Source organism: Protopterus annectens, chromosome 4.part0 (assembly GCF_019279795.1).
Source record: "Protopterus annectens isolate FY-2018-M chromosome 4.part0, PAN1.0, whole genome shotgun sequence".
Classification (NCBI taxonomy): Eukaryota; Metazoa; Chordata; order Ceratodontiformes; family Protopteridae; genus Protopterus; species Protopterus annectens.
Window position 1 is genome coordinate 542902923 of NC_056733.1, and position 17093 is coordinate 542920015.

A 17093-nucleotide genomic window follows, 5' to 3' on the forward strand; every position below is an offset into this window, starting at 1 on the left:
AATATTACAAGTATTATACATGAAGGAAGGATAAAAACAAAAAGGTTTCAGATATAAATGATATACTAGATGCATTTAAACATTATTTCTCTGATCATTATAATGATACTTTACATATAACTAATACATCAAACTTAGACCTGAAATTAGTAAAGGTAAAGGTGATACCAGAAAAGTTAAAGTTAGACATTCAAAAACAAATATCTCTAAAAGAAAATACTCAAAAAATCAGGGAAAGTAAAAGTAATAAAACACCGGGAATTGATGGAATAATTAATGAATTGCATAAGATATTTCCATCTCCAGTAATATCATTGTTTCACAAAATTTTGAATGAAATTCTAGCACAAAACAAATCCAATTTCATGGAGATACTCCTTAATTGCACCCATTATAAAAGAAAACAAAGACCCTTTACAGTGTAAATCTTATAGGCCAATATCTTTACTTAACAATGATTATAAAATCTTCATGTCAATATTAGTAGAATTAAAAAAATCATTGACACACATAATAAATGAGGATCAAACAGGATTCATTTATAAAAGGCACACACATGACAATATACAAAGAATTCTAACACTCATAGATTTTCTAAATAGAAACAACCAAGAAGCTCTAATAGTAGCTTTGGATATAGAAAAAGCCTTTGATTCGTTGAGCTGGGATTTTCTTTTTAAGGCTTTAGAATTGTTTTAATTTCCTACTAATTTTATTACGCTAATAAAGAATATTTATAAAAACAATTTGGCTTATGTAAAACTTTGGCCATTTACCTCAAAGTCTATTGATATAACCAAAGGTACAAAGCAGGGATGTCGGATGTCTCCCATACTGTTTGCCTTAAGAATTGAATTATTTGCCTCATTAGTATGCCACAACTCTAATATATCAGGCATAGATGTATATGGTCAACTCAATTAAAAAATTATGTTATTTGCTGATGATGTTTTACTCAAGTTATCTGTCTCAGAGAAATCAGTACAAAAACTAGATGAAATAGTGGATAGGTTTTATCATATTTCCGGCCGTAGATGTAACAAGGGAGAATCTAATTATATACATCTGAATACAAAGAGAGAATTTACCTTAACTACAAATTGTATGATAGGAAAACAAGTTCCCATAATAAAATATTTAGGAATAACACTATGTGATAATTTAGAATATATGTTAGCCACAAATTATAGCAACATAATTAATAAAATAAAAATGTTAATAGTAAGCTGGAATAAAATGTTCTTGAGATTTGAAGACAGATTACAAATAATAAAAATGACAATACTTCCAAAAATTAATTACATTGCACAAGCTATTCCTATAGTACTTAAAGAAAATCTTGAAAAAAATAAATAAAATTATATTAAACTTTCTTTGGTATCCAAAAAGAAATAGAATAGCCTATACACATCATATTAGATCTTGGGAAATGGGCGGAATTAAACTTCCAGATCTAGAATCATACATAAAAGCTTCCATATTAAGAACTATAATTAATTGGATAGATCCTAATTATTCTTCAACATGGAAAACATTGCACACTATTATTTTTCTAAATTTATTTTGTTTTATTTATTTTATTTTACATTTGTTAACCGGGCTAGTCTGACTGGATATATTTCCATTTTCAGCAGAGGCCCAGGGAGAAAAGCTCCACATAGAGACAAGACAATTACATAAAATGCAAAAAATGAACAGAATAATATATGGAGGGAATAGACAATATACAGTATTACATCATAGGATTCAACAAAACATATCATAAAAAAGGACAACTTATTTAACATTATTTAACATTTTAAGACATAAAAATAATAGTGTAAAAGAAAAGACATTAATAGGAAAAATAGAGTAAGCAAAATTAGTTAATTTTATGTACTATCTGCAGTATTTGGGGATTAGAAGAGTTATCATTTGGAGGGAGGATAGTTGAGATGTAACCCTTTTAAAGTGGAGGTAATATACCTCTGTAGTAAATAGAAGGTATAAAGGAGAGGGAGAGAGGAAACTGTGGAAGTCAGAGTTTTAGTCGGGGTTAAAGCAGGGGCATAACCAGTGATTTTTAAGGTAAATTCTGAGTTTTTGTTTAAAAAGAACAGGAGATGGAATGGAAGTAAGTTCAATGGGAAGATGATTCCAGTATTTGCCAATGGTGTTGGAGAAAAGGGAGTCACCAGCAAGGTTATTAGATTTAGTTAAAGTTACTAGAAGTTTGCTTGAGGACCGAAGTGAATTAAGGTTAGAGTAAGGGGTAAGAAGGTTGGAAAGAACAGGTGTGTTATTAGGTTGATAGAAAGCTCTTTGGACAAAGGTAAGTTGGGAGAGAAGCAACATGTTTTTTAATTCAAGCCAGTGAAGTTGCTGTAGGTTCAGACAGTGGTGAGTTCTGAATTGATTACCAGTTACAAATCTAGCGATACTATTGTAAGTGTTAGCCAGTTTAGAGAGATTATTTTTCTTCAGGTTAGTATAAATAGGTGAGGCATAGAGAAGCGTGGAAATAAGATGAGAGTGGGCAAGAGTAACTTTGGCTATAGGGGGTTAAGAATGTTTTAATTCTGTAGAAGGAGCCCAATTTTCTGTTTACACTTTTAATGGTATTACTGATGTGACAATCAAAGGTAAGGTTGTTGTCAATCATGACACCTAGCAGCTTGGTAGTAGAGTCAGGGGATATAAGGGTGCCATTACTAGATGAGATAGAGAAGTCTAATGTGGGGGACCTAGTAGTGGGTTTAAAGAGGAGGAGTTTCGTTTTCTTAGCATTTAAAAGTAGGCAGCATTTTAAGAACCATGCCTCAACTGTGTGAAATACATTTTGAGTAATAGTTTGTAACTCAGAGATGGTTTTAGCAGAACAAATTAGTGTGGAGTCATCAGCGTATTGTATGCATGTGGCTTGGGGAATAGCTACTTGTAGGTCATTTATAAATAAGGAGAATAGAAGAGGTCTGAGAATAGAGCCTTGGGGGACACCAAGTGAAACTGGGAGAAGAGAGGAGAGTTTGTTATCCCAGAGGACTGCCTGTTTCCTGTTAGTGAGATAGGAAGTAAACCAGTGGATAGCCTTGGGTGCTAAAGAAAGAGATTCCAGAATTTTTATGAGCAGTGGGTGGTTGACCATATCAAAGGCTTTGGACAGGTCAATAAAGAGTGCTGAAGATAGGATATTATTATTGCGATTCTTGTTTATAGAGTCCGTAAAGGAAAGGAGAGCAGTGGTAGTACTATGAAATGGCCTAAAGCCATGTTGGCAGTTGGTTAGAATGTTATTTTTGGTTAAGTGACTCATTAACTGGTAGTGAACACATTTTTCCATGATTTTTGCTAGTGGAGACAGGAGAGCTATGGGCCTGTAATTAGAGTATTTATTGGAGTTACCTCCTTTATGTAAAGGTATGATGTGAGAGATTTTCCAAATAAAATAATTAAAAATTGCATATTAAGTGAACAAAATAATAGGATGTGGCACAAATTGACTGTTAATATTCAATATAATATAACAAAACCAACAAACTTAAATTATATAAATAATATTTATAATTTATTCAGAAGATTTATATATACTAACATGGATATTAAGATTTGGCTAGACTTGATAATACCCTTTAGTTCTTCAAAGAATTTCTTCAATACAATTCATAATGTTATTTTAGATGGGAGGGGAAAAACTTTACTTGTTGGCAACATTGTATAGAGAATCAAGTAATATTAGACATTCGACAAATTCAGAATAAATATGACATTCCATCAGCAGATTGGTTGATACTACAAATCATATTATCATATGTTAAGGATCTTAATAGTAAAAGTATTAATTCTCCTTATAAAACTAGTCCAAATTTGATAAGTCTAATATCTGAAGTTATTTACGATAATTATAATTGGACGAATCTAATTTCAAAATTATACAAAATATTTATAACATATAAAACTAACTCTAATGCAAGATATTGGAATTTCATAGCAAAAGGATGTCACACTAATGTATCAATTGAGAGTAAAACAAATCTTTTATGTTCTGTTAACTTGACATTTAATTTACAAGTGTGGAAAATATTTACATGGAAATATATTCACAGGGCATTTATTACACCTGATAAACTAGCCAAATTCAATTCACTTGATAAATCCATTTGTTGGAGATGTTCTTTAAACTGTAAAGCTGATTGGTCTCATATATTTTTTGATTGTATTAATATAAAAAAAGTCTGGGAAGAAATTACTATTTTTCTCAAAGCTATATTTACAGATACCTTTATTTTAACCAAATCTTTAGTCCTCTTAAATGATAATGATACTTTTGGAATGAATAAAAAAGATCTATACCTACTTTGGTCCACAATAACTGTGGCAAGGAAATGTATAACTAGAAAGTGGAAGTCTTCACAATAAGCTACTCTGGAAGAATTCTTGAGATTGATGGAAGAAACAGTGACATTAAAAATCAAGGTGAAGGAATCGAACATTTCACCTAAAACATGGACAAACAATCCTTGGGAAATTATTTTAACTCTTATTGAGATATTAAAAATAAATCCTAAATAATTGTGTAACTTTATACTTTATTAACTGAATATTATACATTTTTGTTACTAATTTCATATATTTTATTAATTTTTCCCTCCTTTGTTCAGATCAGTTGTACATAGTGTATATAAAGGTTTATTATACTTGTTTATTGATGATTGTATTGTTAAACATTATATTATTTGGAAAATAAAAAATATTTGAAGAAGAGCAGGATATGAGGATTGCCTTGGTCCACATGGGTGTCACAACAGGAATAGAGAAGGAGAGGCCATTCTAGACTTCTATTTGGCAAATGGCTTGATGGTAGCCAACACATGGTTCAGAAAGAAAGACAGTCACAAGATCATATACAAGAGTGGTTAACATGCAACTCAGGTAGACTTTCTGCTACTAAGGAAAGAGCACTGGGGTAGAATCAGTGATTGCAGTCATTCCCAGTGAAACAGCCCACAGCGTAAACCACTGATTGACAAAATCTGTTGCAGGTAGTGGTCAGAGAAGGCCCGAAGGTCAACAGAGACCAGGATGCAGACCTGGAAGTTGACTGGAGAGAGAGAGAGAGAAAGAACAACAGTTCAAGGAATTATTCAGGGCTCTGTCAACTCAAGAAGAGGAAATAAATGGAATTGAAGAAGAATGGCAGTGCCTCAAAACAGCATGTGTGAGGACTGCAGAACAAATATATACTATAGCTAATTCAGGTATAGAAATAAGGTACATAAGGAAAGCTGGTGGTGGAATGCAGAAGTCCGGGAAGTTATCAAAAAAAAGAAGGAGTGCAGAAAAAAGTGGGGGATACAAAAGATGGACTAGGTTAGGAAGGAATACTGCTTGGCTAACAAAGAAGCTAAGAAAGGAAGGAATTGCAATAACAAAGAACAAGGCATCAGGGGCACTCTTCCAGCTTCTGGAAAGTAAGTCAGTAGATGGCACAAAGAAACTCTATCAGTTTGCAAGACAAAGACAGAAAGACAAAGAAGATACTCAGACACCCTTCATAAGGGTTGCCAGCAACAACCTGCTCACCAGTCCACAGGACATCAAAGGCAGATGGAAATAGTAGTTCCAGCAGCTTTTGAATGAAGAAAACCTCACAGAAGCTGTACTGTCCAGGAAAGAGCCTATGATGAGAGAAGAAAAGGATCCCACCCTAGAAGAAGGAAAAATAGTACTAAGGAAAATGAGGTCAGGGAAAGCAGCAGGCTCAGATGAGGTCACAGCAGATATAATAAAGATGCTGGATGTAATAGGGGAGAAACAGCTCCTGAGTGTACTCATAGCAGTGTGGACAGAAAGGTGTATCCCACATGACTGGAGAATAAGCATGCTAGTGCCAGTTTTCAAGAACAAAGGGGATATTCACAACTAAGGGTAGTAGAGAGGTATCAAAGTCCTGTCACATTGCATGAAAGTTCTGGACAGAGTGACTGATAAATGAATAATCAGAGTAGTAGAAAGTAAGACATGAGGTGAGCAGTTTGGGTTCAGAACAGAATGCAGCACAACTGACTCAATGTTTGCAGTGAGACAGATAGTTGAGAAGAAGATAGAGATGAGGAAAGAGTCTAACTGGGTATTCCTAGACTTGGAGAAACCATATGACAAGGTCCCTAGAAATCTGATCTGTCTTGTGTTGGTTCAAAGTCCCAAGTAGAACTTGTGTAGGCTATTAACAAGGACCTGATGACTCAAGTACAAACAGTGTTCGGTCTCACAGAGAGATTCCTAGTTGGAGTGGGTGTGTGCCAGGGTTCAGCTCTGAGCCCACTGCTGTTCAAATTGTTCATGGACTAAATTAGCAAACAGGTCAGAGAGAGACAGATTAACAAAGTTGCTGTATGCAGACAATGTGGCATGCCAGACTCTGAGCAAGAACTTTAGCAAAGGGTAGGTGGATGGAATGCAAAACTCAAGGCACATGGGATGAAATTGAGTACAGATAAGGCAGTTGTAATTGCAGCAAATGGTGAAGTTAAGAAGCTAAGAATTCAGATAGAAGGGAAAGTAGTGGAACAGTTTAACAGCTTCAACTATCTAGGAGGGATGATTGAGGAGTCTGGAAGTATGAATGAGGAGATCAAAGCTAAAATCACAGGGGCTGCAGCAAACTGGCACAGAGTGTCAGGGGTAGTATATGATAGAAGAATGCCAAAAATAATGGGGGGAGGGAATAAAAGCCCAAAATCTGGGACATATTTTAATTATTTCTTTACAAAGCAGAAAATTACAAGGTTTTGTATTAGCATGAATTTTCTGAAATATATAAAGTCTGAAACTTGTTCTCAAATTAATGACATTAGTGACTTCAAACCCAAATGATGTTCCAGATAACTGCAAATTTTATTAGCAACAGACCAAAAATATGAGACAAAAAATGGACACTGCAAAATTTGGAACAATTGATAGGTATGTTGGTAGCAGTTGTACACCCCTGCAGCAGTAAAAACATCTAACAAGAGGAAAAAAAAGTGGCCATATAGAAATCATGCAGGTTTTTTAACCATTAAAAATATTAAAATAGAACAGATACAGATTTAGCTTTGTAGCCACAGTACACTCCACATCTAAGCAGGGTGGAAAAAGATTTGAAAGGGTTGCTTCAGGAAGGGCATCCGGCATAAAATTTTGCCAAATCATACATGCGGACAACAGTACAGATATACATACCGATTGGTCGAGGCCTGGGTTAACAACGACTGTCACCAGTACTCTTGGCCAGCAGGGTGCTGGCGGAAATTGGGCTACTGTTGGCCGAAGGAGGAGAAGAGGGGGAAGGCATGCCCAAAGGCAGGTAAAGGCTAGGACTGTGATAGTGAGGGTCGGAACTTTGAATGTTGGCAGTATGACTGGTATAGGGAGAGAGCTAGCTGATATGATGGACAGAAGGAAGGTTGGTATATTGCGTGTGCAAGAGACCAGATGGAAGGGGAGTAAGCTTAGGTGTATTGGAAGTGGGCTCAAATTGTTTTATCATAGTGTGGATGGGAGGAGAAATGGCATAGGGGTTATCCTGAAGGAACAGTATGCTAAGATGTTTTGGAGGTGAAAAGAGTGTTGAATAGAGTGATGTTTATGAAGCTGGAAATTGATGGTGTAATGATGAATGTTGTTAGTGCATATGCTCCACAAGTTGGGTGTGCAATAGATGAGAAAGAAAAATTTTGGAGTGAGTTGGATGAAGTGGTGATGACTGTACCCAAGTGTGAGACACTGGTGATTGAAGTGAGTGAAGAGGCAAGATTACTTTGATTTGGACATGTGCTGAGGAGGGATGCAGAGTATATTGGGAAAAAGATGCTAAGGATGAAGCTGCCAGGTAACAGGAAAAGAGGAAGGCCTAAGATAAGGTTTATGGATGTAGTGAGAGAGGACATGCAGGTGGTTGGTGTGACGGAGCAAGATGCAGAGGACAGGAAGAAATGGAAACAGTTGATCCGCTGTGGCGACCCCTAACGGGAGCAGCCAAAAAAAGAAAAAACCTTAATGGTTTCCCTAGCACAACAAAGAAAAAAATAATAACACATCAAGACACCCACAAGACAATCTATTACCACTATACCCAAAATACAGTTCACTTCTGAGGATGGCATTAAAGATGAATAAGTATACACACATTTCCACCTGTAAAAGCAAACTATCTTGAAACAAGTACGATGACATCTATTAATAGAACACCAAATGCATTATGTTTACCACTGATCATGCCCCCACCACCCCCCAAAAAATAAAGTTATGCATATATTTTCATATTAAAGTACTTCTTGCAAGTCATCACTAAACAGACGCTCAGAAATAAATTAGAATGTACAGCAGACCCATTTATCTCCAAACACTGCAATAAAGAAAAAAAGAAATAATAAACCTACAGCACTAATTTACCCAGCACAAAGATGAAATAAACAACAGGCCCAACAGCAGCAGCATAGCCCTATTCCCACTATACTCAAAGCAGTACATTTTAAACTTACTGAAGACAGCATTAAAAATTGCAAACTATCCTGAAACAACTATGACATGTATTACCAGAATGCCAAATGCACTGTGTTCACTTCTGAACATGCTCCCAAACAAACATTAAAGTTATGCACACATTTTCCCTTTTAAAAGTACTTTTTGGAAGACATTACTAAACAGCTACTCTAAAATAAATTGCAATACACAGCAGATCCCAAAGACCCTATTTACTTCTGAACACAACAAGCAATAAGAAAAAATAAATAATAAACCTATAGCACTAATTTGATTACAACTGTTATCCAAATGTATCAGCAATACTGTTCACAATGGAAAACTTCAGGAAGCCAAAAAAACATGTAATAAAATGCAAGAATTTATTCTAGAGCCTCGGTGTAACCACCTTCAAGGAATAACACAAGGACAAAAAACACACCCTTCTTATACATCCTTAAATTACATTCAGTTAATTAAACAATTAATTAATTTACTTAAAATGATTCATTTAAAGCAAACACTTCCAATTCAGCTCATTGTTTAAGCCTCTAGGTACTAAGGTTTTATATTTCAAAATGTATATACTCTTCTTATACAATTTTTGTTTTAATACATTTTCATTTTTCTCAGCACATTCAACTTTTTCTAAAATGGTACCATACAACAAACTCTCATCACTATTATGATATATTTTAAAATGTGAGGATATGATTTTCTCTTCCTTTTGATTCTTCACATCTCTCAAATGTTCCATAAATCTAGTCCTGATTTTTTCTTGGTCTCCACTATATAGTGCAATTCACAGGGGCATTTCAGCACATATATTACCCCTTTACTTTCACACGTATATGCCCCCTTGACATAAATTTAACATCATTAATTTTGTCAATTGTATTAATAAGTGAACACACACTACACTTATTACATTGAAAAGTGCCATATTGCAATAGAGGCCTTCCAATATTTTCTATTGGTCTAACAAAACTACTATGGACCACCATGTCCCTTATATTTTTACTTCTCTTAAATGAAAAAAAAGTTTTTTTTTTGTAAAATAGTGGACAGAAATTTATCCTGCAACAGAGATTCCCAGTAATATTTAATCATTTCCACTAATGCCCCACTCGTAATATTATAAACAGAGACAATATATGGAATTGTTTACTTCTTAGTCTTTCAAGGCATTGCTTTGATGGTCCACTGTCATTGTTTTTCTCTTTCTATTTACATTCCTCCCTTCTAATACTTTGTTTCTAGTTGGCTCTATAGACTTTATATTATATCCCCTTCTCCTAAACATATCTATTGTTTGCTTCATTTCTTTTTCTAAATTAACTTCATCATTACATAACTTATTTAACCTAAATAATTCCCCTTATGGCAGGGCATCCATTACATGGGGAGGATGACAACTACTTGTATAAAGATATTGACTACCATCCTCAAACTTCCTGTGTACACTGGTTATAACATTACCACTTTCTTTACCTTCCAAAATCAAATCCAAATAAATTACTTTTCTACCTTTCTGTAAATCATCAAAAGAAAGGCAGAAAGGATTGTTGTGCAAGTTAAACACAAATCTTTCTAATTCATTCCAACCTTCCTCACAAACAAAAATTAAATCATCAATATAACGAAAATAAAATTAACATTTTTTTTTCATAAAATCTAATGTCCAAAAAATATAACTTCAAAAAATGAGATAAAAATGTTGGCGTACATAGGGGCAAATACTGCCCCCATTGCCGTACCTTGTTTTTGTCTATACATTTGGTTGTCAAAATAAAAATAATTATTTTTTTAAACAAAATTCAACTATTTCCAAAACAAAATATGTAAAAGGAGTGTCACCCAAGCAGTATTTAATAGCCTTCAACCCATCTTCATGTCTAATGGAAGTATATAGGCTCTTCAAATTAAGTACCAACCAGTACTTTTTTCATTCTAAACAAGAGGGGATATTTTTTTTGAGAAAAATCAGGACTATCCTGTATATATACAGGAGATTTTTGAACATATGGTAATAATACATTGTGCAGTACTATTCCAATATTATGAAGGAAATATCTGCATGCTGAAATTATAGGTCTACCGGGGGGGGGGGGTCAATTAATCTTTTTTGCACCTTTGGCAAGCAAAAAATATAGCTTTCTCGCTGTTTCTATCAAACAACTTAACATCTTTTTCAGTGAAATATCCTAATCTGACATATTTGTTCAAATTTAGTTAAAGCCTGTTCATACACCTCTATGATACATTTCTCATATACCTCATTATTCTCTGTTCCATACACATTTTGTGATATTGGACTACATTCATTACTACTATTTTATTGCCTTTGTCAGCTGGTTTGATTATTAAATCCTTCCTATTTTGAAGCTCCTTTAATGCTTGCCATTCTTTAAAGGTTAAATTATACTCTATATATTTTTTATTTTTCAAAACTTCTTCAGATATATTGTCACCCCCAAAACCTATCATGGTACCAAACTGTTTAACGTGTACAGTATCAAAAGGAGAAACTTGTTTGAATCAGGAATATTAGAAACATCCACTTTACAATATGCATTTAAATAATTATTATTTAAATCAACATGCATTTCTTCCTCACATGAATACAAACTTTCATCTGAATCACTATATTGTTCATATCAGTATTCACATCCCCTTTTCACTTTTTTGCATAGCAAAATAACATTTCAAATGTAGTTTACAAATAAACCTGAAATTTTCCTGTTTGACTACATACACCCTCGGTATAACCATAGGAAAAAACCTGACCCCAGAATTTAAAACTGTTACTTTACCCAGCACAACAATGAAGTAAAGAACAGGCTCAGCAGCAGTACAGCCAGTTTGCACTATATTCAAAACAATACATTTTAAACTTATTGAAGACAGCATTAACAATAAAATACACACATTTCCACTTATAAAAACAAATTGTCCTGAAACAACCATGACATTTATTAGCAGAATGCCAAATGCACTGTGTTTGCTTCTGAACTTGCTCCCCCCAAAAAACATAAAGTTATGCACACATTTTCCCTTTTAAAATGACTTCTTGCAGGATATCACTAAATAGCTACTCTAAAATAAATTGCAATGCACAGCAGATCCCATGGACACCATTTACCTCTAAACACAGCAAGTAATAAGAAAAAAATAAATAATAAACTACAGCACTAATTTACAAAGTACAATAATGCAATAAAGAACAGGCCCAACAGCAGAACAGCCATATTCGCATTATACTTAAAGCAGCACATTTCAAGATTATTGAAGACAGCATTAAAAATAAAATGCACACATTTTCACTTATAAAAGCAAGCCATCCTAAAACAGCCACTACAACATGTGACTAGTAGAATACCAAATGCACTATGTTTACCTATGAACATGTCCCCTCAAAAAAATAAGTTATACACACACACATTTTTACTTTTAAAAGTACATCTTGCATGTCATAACTAAACAACCACTATAAAAGTACCCAAAGCAATACATCTTACCTTGATCTTGAAGACATTATTAAAAAAATAAATTACACACATTTCCACCCAAAAAGTGCAAACTGTCTCAAAATATTTTCATCTGTAAATGCAAAGGACCCTGAAACAGCCACAGTGAAATATATAAAGTGCAGTACATCTATCCATGAAGATTGCCCCCACCTGAAATAGAAAAAAACTTCTATAGACACATTCTAACCTTTAAAAACTACTTCTTCCAAATTATCTCAAAACAACCACAACTATAGATTAAATTATGTACAATATATTTATAGACATACATACATATTTTTATACCTTTAAAACTAGTACTTGCAAATCTCAAAATAACCACCATATAGATTTAAATATTATATAGTGCAAGCCATTCACCTCTAAACATTAGAAAGATAAAAATTGAAATAAAACACAATATTCTCACTTTTAAAAGCTAGACCCATAAAATGCTATTTGTGCTTACCAGTACAATCACAGTTCTTGCTGGGCTGGCTGGCTTCCCTCCTGGAGTGGCTGGCTGGCTTCTCTGCTGGATTGGCTGGCTGGCTGGCTTCCCTGTGGACTGGTTTGCTGTCTGGCTTCCCTGCTGGACTGATTGTGTGGCTTCCCAGATGAATTAGCTGGCTGTCTGACTGGCTGGCTAGCTTCCCTGCTGGAGCATCTGCCTGTCTGGCTTCCCTGCTGGAGAGGCTGGTTGGCTGCAGGACTGGCTAGCTGGATGGCTGTGGCTGGATGAGTGGCTAGCTGATTGTATCTGGCTACTGTAGTGCCTGGCTTGCTATGGCTGCTGGAGAGGCTGGCTGGCTCTGTCTGCTAAAAAAAAAAAGACAAATCTCAGTCTTAGCATTATTGGCTGTAGAAGTACCAATAAAAAAACAAAAACACTCTACAGCCACAATCTTTGTAAGACTCTTCCTGCCCCAATTCCTGCCCCCTTCATGAATTGCAGCCATTTGCTGCACAATTTACAACACTCGGACCTAACAGGGAAATAATTCTCCTTGCAGGTCCATGTTGGTGATGTAACCAAATTGTCATGGAAAAGCCAGATATAATTCCAGCTTTTCCATGGTGATTCAGCGTGATTGAAAAGAGTGATTTTTCAAGTCCCATTGCTTTATACAGCAGGCAATAGGATAAGATAGCTCAACCTGTGAGTGTCCCACTGATAATGGGATGGGTTTGCCACCAGCTCTAACAAGGACCATAACACTCCCCTCAAAAAAGGGAATATATATTTTCAGAAGATGACCAAAGGAAATCCTGTAACATATTATATAGCAAAAACATGGTCAGGCTATCAATAGATCAGTGTAGTCAGTCCAGAACCAAAGTAATATAACATGACATCTGGAAGGGGGATAGAGTAAGGGGAAGGGAGTCTAGGAGGACAGAAGCAGACAACACGGATGTATTGTTATGGTACATACATGCCTTTCATATCTGATGTTATCTCTTCCTTCCATACTCAATGTATGGGACAGAGTCCCGAGCATACCTCTCAACTTCTAAGAGCAGGACAGAGGCCCAAAAATAGGGACAGTTTTTAAATATTGCTCTTACAAACTTAGAAAGTTGATAGAACAACAAGTTTTGCATTAGCATACATTTTCTAAAGAGTATGAAGTCTGAAGCTCAAATGTCTGTCATTATTTTTTTAACTTCAGTCTTTAATAATTTGCCTCTAATTTGCCAGAAAACTGCAATTTTATGAAAAATGGACCAAAAATACGAGCCAAAAATCTGGGCATTCTGCGAAATTCTGTACAGTTGAAAGGTATGGTCCTCAGCTACCACAAATGTGGGAAGGTCTCATGGAAGGACATTCCAGGGGATGGCTGAACCAAAGTATGCCCTGGACCTAGATTTCCAACTTTGTAATGAGATATGAAAGTATGGATGTTAGGCCAAGTAGCTGCTGCAGAAATGTCATCAATTGGAACCTTTGAGAAAAAGACAGTTAAAGTAGCAAATAACTGAGTAGAATGAGCCTTAGTATTTATTGCCAGGCAGAGATAGTCCCTTTTCCTTATAAACATAAGAGAAGCACTCCGATAACTAAGACGAGTTACTTTAGACAGTCCTTTACCCAATTTTGCCAGAGAGAAGGATACAAACAATTGGTCAGACTTTTTAATGTTTTTAGTGTAGTGCAAATAAAAACTGAGTTGTCAATGCACATCCATAAGATGTAGCATATACTCTCCCTTATTAGAAAAATGGGGAAGAAAACAGGAAGATTGATAGATTGGTAAAGGATGGATTTGTCCCCCATGATACACTGTCTTTGTGGAAATCCAAACAAGGGGACTTACAATGAAGGGCATGAAGTTCCAAAACTCTTTGTATAGAAGTACCTATCACCAGAAACAATGTTTTCCAACAAAGATATTTCAATTTCAACCATGGCTACAGGCTCAAATGGAGATCTTGTCAATGCCTGAATCAAAATAGTAATGTCCTAGGGAGGAACAGGGTCCCTGAGAGGAGGCCAGAGAAGATATGCACCCCTTAAGAAGGCCTTGGATAACTTGAAAGAAGCAGTTAGTGATTAATTTTCTCCTCTGTGAAACCTGGAAATGGCCACCAATTGCACTTTAAATATAGAGAAACTCAATCCTTCATGAAAAGGTCTAGCCAGAAAATCCAAAATAACATGGAGAGGAATTTTAAAAGGATCTATTTCTCTACCGGCAGCCCAAATCAAAAAATTTTTCTATTTGCTTTTGTATACTTTTCTGGTACAGGGTCAGGATGTTAAAATGTGTACTACCGGAGATGAAAGCCTGGACTATCTAACCATCACTGCAGCTGAATAAACTATGTGGTCAACTTGAGGGCTTCAATATCCGGGTGAGGTACCCCAGATAGATCCAGGCCCAGTAGCTATGGATGGGAAATCAGATGAGACCAGAGAAAAGGAAACCACACCTGTTGATGTCAAAAGGGGGCAATGAAGATCACCATCACCTTGCTCCACATTGCTTTCTTCAGAAATTTCAGTATGACAGTAGTTGGAGGATAAGCATAAAGGAGATCAGTGGGGCAAATGTGGACCAGAGCATCTCTCAGGGACTCCCCCTCTTGGGTGATGAGGGCAAAGTAATTGCTGCACTTGATGTTAGAGGGAAAGGTAAATAGGTTGCAGCAAGGTCGGCCCCAGTGGTTTAAAATCTCTTCCACCACTGACAAGTTGAGGGACCACTCGGGAGGTAGAAGAATAGATTTGATCAATTGATCTGCCAACACACTGGACTTCCCCAGGATGTGCATTGCTATCAGAAAGTGGTAATAAGATATCATCCACTATCAAGCCCTCATGGTCTCTCTACACAGAGGGTAAGAGCATGTTCCCCCTTGCTTGTTGATGTAACAAACCATTAATATATTGTCTACATGGCAATCATACCCTTGGGAAGGGAATCCTGAAAGGCCTGTCCTCATCTCCAAGGCACTGATGTGAAGACTGGCCTCTGTGGGATACCATGTGCCCTGGACCATCTTTCCCAAGAAATGCCCCCCCCCCCTCCATTTGAGTTGGGAACTGTGCATGGTCACTGTGGCCTGGGGAAAGGGAGAACAAAAGGACAACCTTGAGAAACTATCAGAGACTCTAGCCACCACTTAATATGATTCCTGCATTTCTGTGTGAGGTACTTGGGAAAGTTCATTGTCTGGCATTTCATTGACCTTTGAACTGCAAGGGTCCATTGTGACACTCTCATGTAAAATCTGGCCAGTGGGATTAAGGTGATGGAAGCTGCCACTGAGCTGAGAAGACATAGACTAGATATTTTCTGGTGTTTTTTTTATGACACAGTACAGCCATTGTGTGATGCTGAAGGGTGTATATCTTTGATTTTGGTAACCTGACTATCATTACCTTGAGTACTGCAATTAACTCTATCATTTGGACTGGTTGAAGCTTTGACTTTTTGAGGTTGACAGTTATTCCCAGCTGGAACACAGGTGGAGCAAGAAGTCCCTGTCCTGTATAAGAAGATCCCTTGTGGGCATGATTACCAGCTGGTCATCCAGGTATGGGAACATCTGGAACTACTGCAGTCTGTGATGAGCTGCAACCACTGCCATGCATTTGGTGAACATCAATGGAGCTGTGGTGAGACCAAATGGCAGGGCTCTGAAACAGAAGTGACTGGCTACCAGCTCCAGCTGATAGCGGAAAAAACTTTCTGGAGTGTCCGTCTATTTTTATGTGACAATATGCATCCTGGAAGTCAATTGAGCATGCCCACTCATCCTTCCTCAATAATGATAGCATGGAGTGAATCGTGACAATCTGGAATTTTGCGTTTTACATACTGATTCAAGTGACTGAGGTCCAGGATGGGCTGAGGTCTCTATTTTTATATGGCATGATAAAGAACCTTGAGTAGACTCTGGACCTGTGCTCATCTCATGGGACCTCCTGCATGACTCATTTATCAGACAGCTTTTCTATTTCTTGTACTACTGCCTTTTGTTGTGTGGGTGTGACATCAGGAAGTTTTCTTGAATAAGGGGGATCATAAAGAAAGGGAATTATATAGACTCTGGTTATGATTCTCTGCACCCATACACCTTTTGTGATGAATGTCCAGGTCACAGGGTGCAGAGACAAGTACTCCCTGCCCGACTGCCTCCAGAATGTGGCAGTCAGGCAATCATTCATGAACATTGACAAGGTCTGTCAGAAAAGTGACCCCAACAGCCTTGATTCTGTAGTCCACCTCTACTGCAGGGGTAACATCCATTATGATTATTTTACCCTCTGCTTCTGGTGGGGTATCTATCACTAGAAGCATCTAGGGCAAAACCTTGAGACTTGCAGAACCACAATTTCCTACCTCCTTTTTGGTTTATAGAGAATGTCCATTGAGAGGCAGAAAATCATTTCCCAATGGCAGTCAAGATTTTACCCTCTTGCTCACTTTTAGACAATGTCCATTTAACTTTGGGTCCATACAGTGTGAACCTGTTATAAGGTATATTAATGAAATACATCATAAAGTTTTCTGCAAAGTTACAGAGATGTATTTAGGCTTGTCAACAAACAGCTATTCTAGTGCCTGTCTCTCCTGATGTGCCATCAACCAC

At 36.4% G+C, this 17093-nt stretch overlaps 1 long non-coding RNA gene across 1 annotated transcript in view; it reads right to left on the reverse strand.

Annotated features, from left to right (window-relative positions):
* LOC122799428 overlaps positions 1–17093 on the reverse strand; it is a 107894-nt gene that overhangs the window by 55774 nt on the left and 35027 nt on the right. The window contains exon 3 of the long non-coding RNA XR_006364469.1: positions 12460–12809. This is a non-coding gene — a long non-coding RNA (uncharacterized LOC122799428). The remainder of the gene's footprint in view (positions 1–12459; positions 12810–17093) is intronic.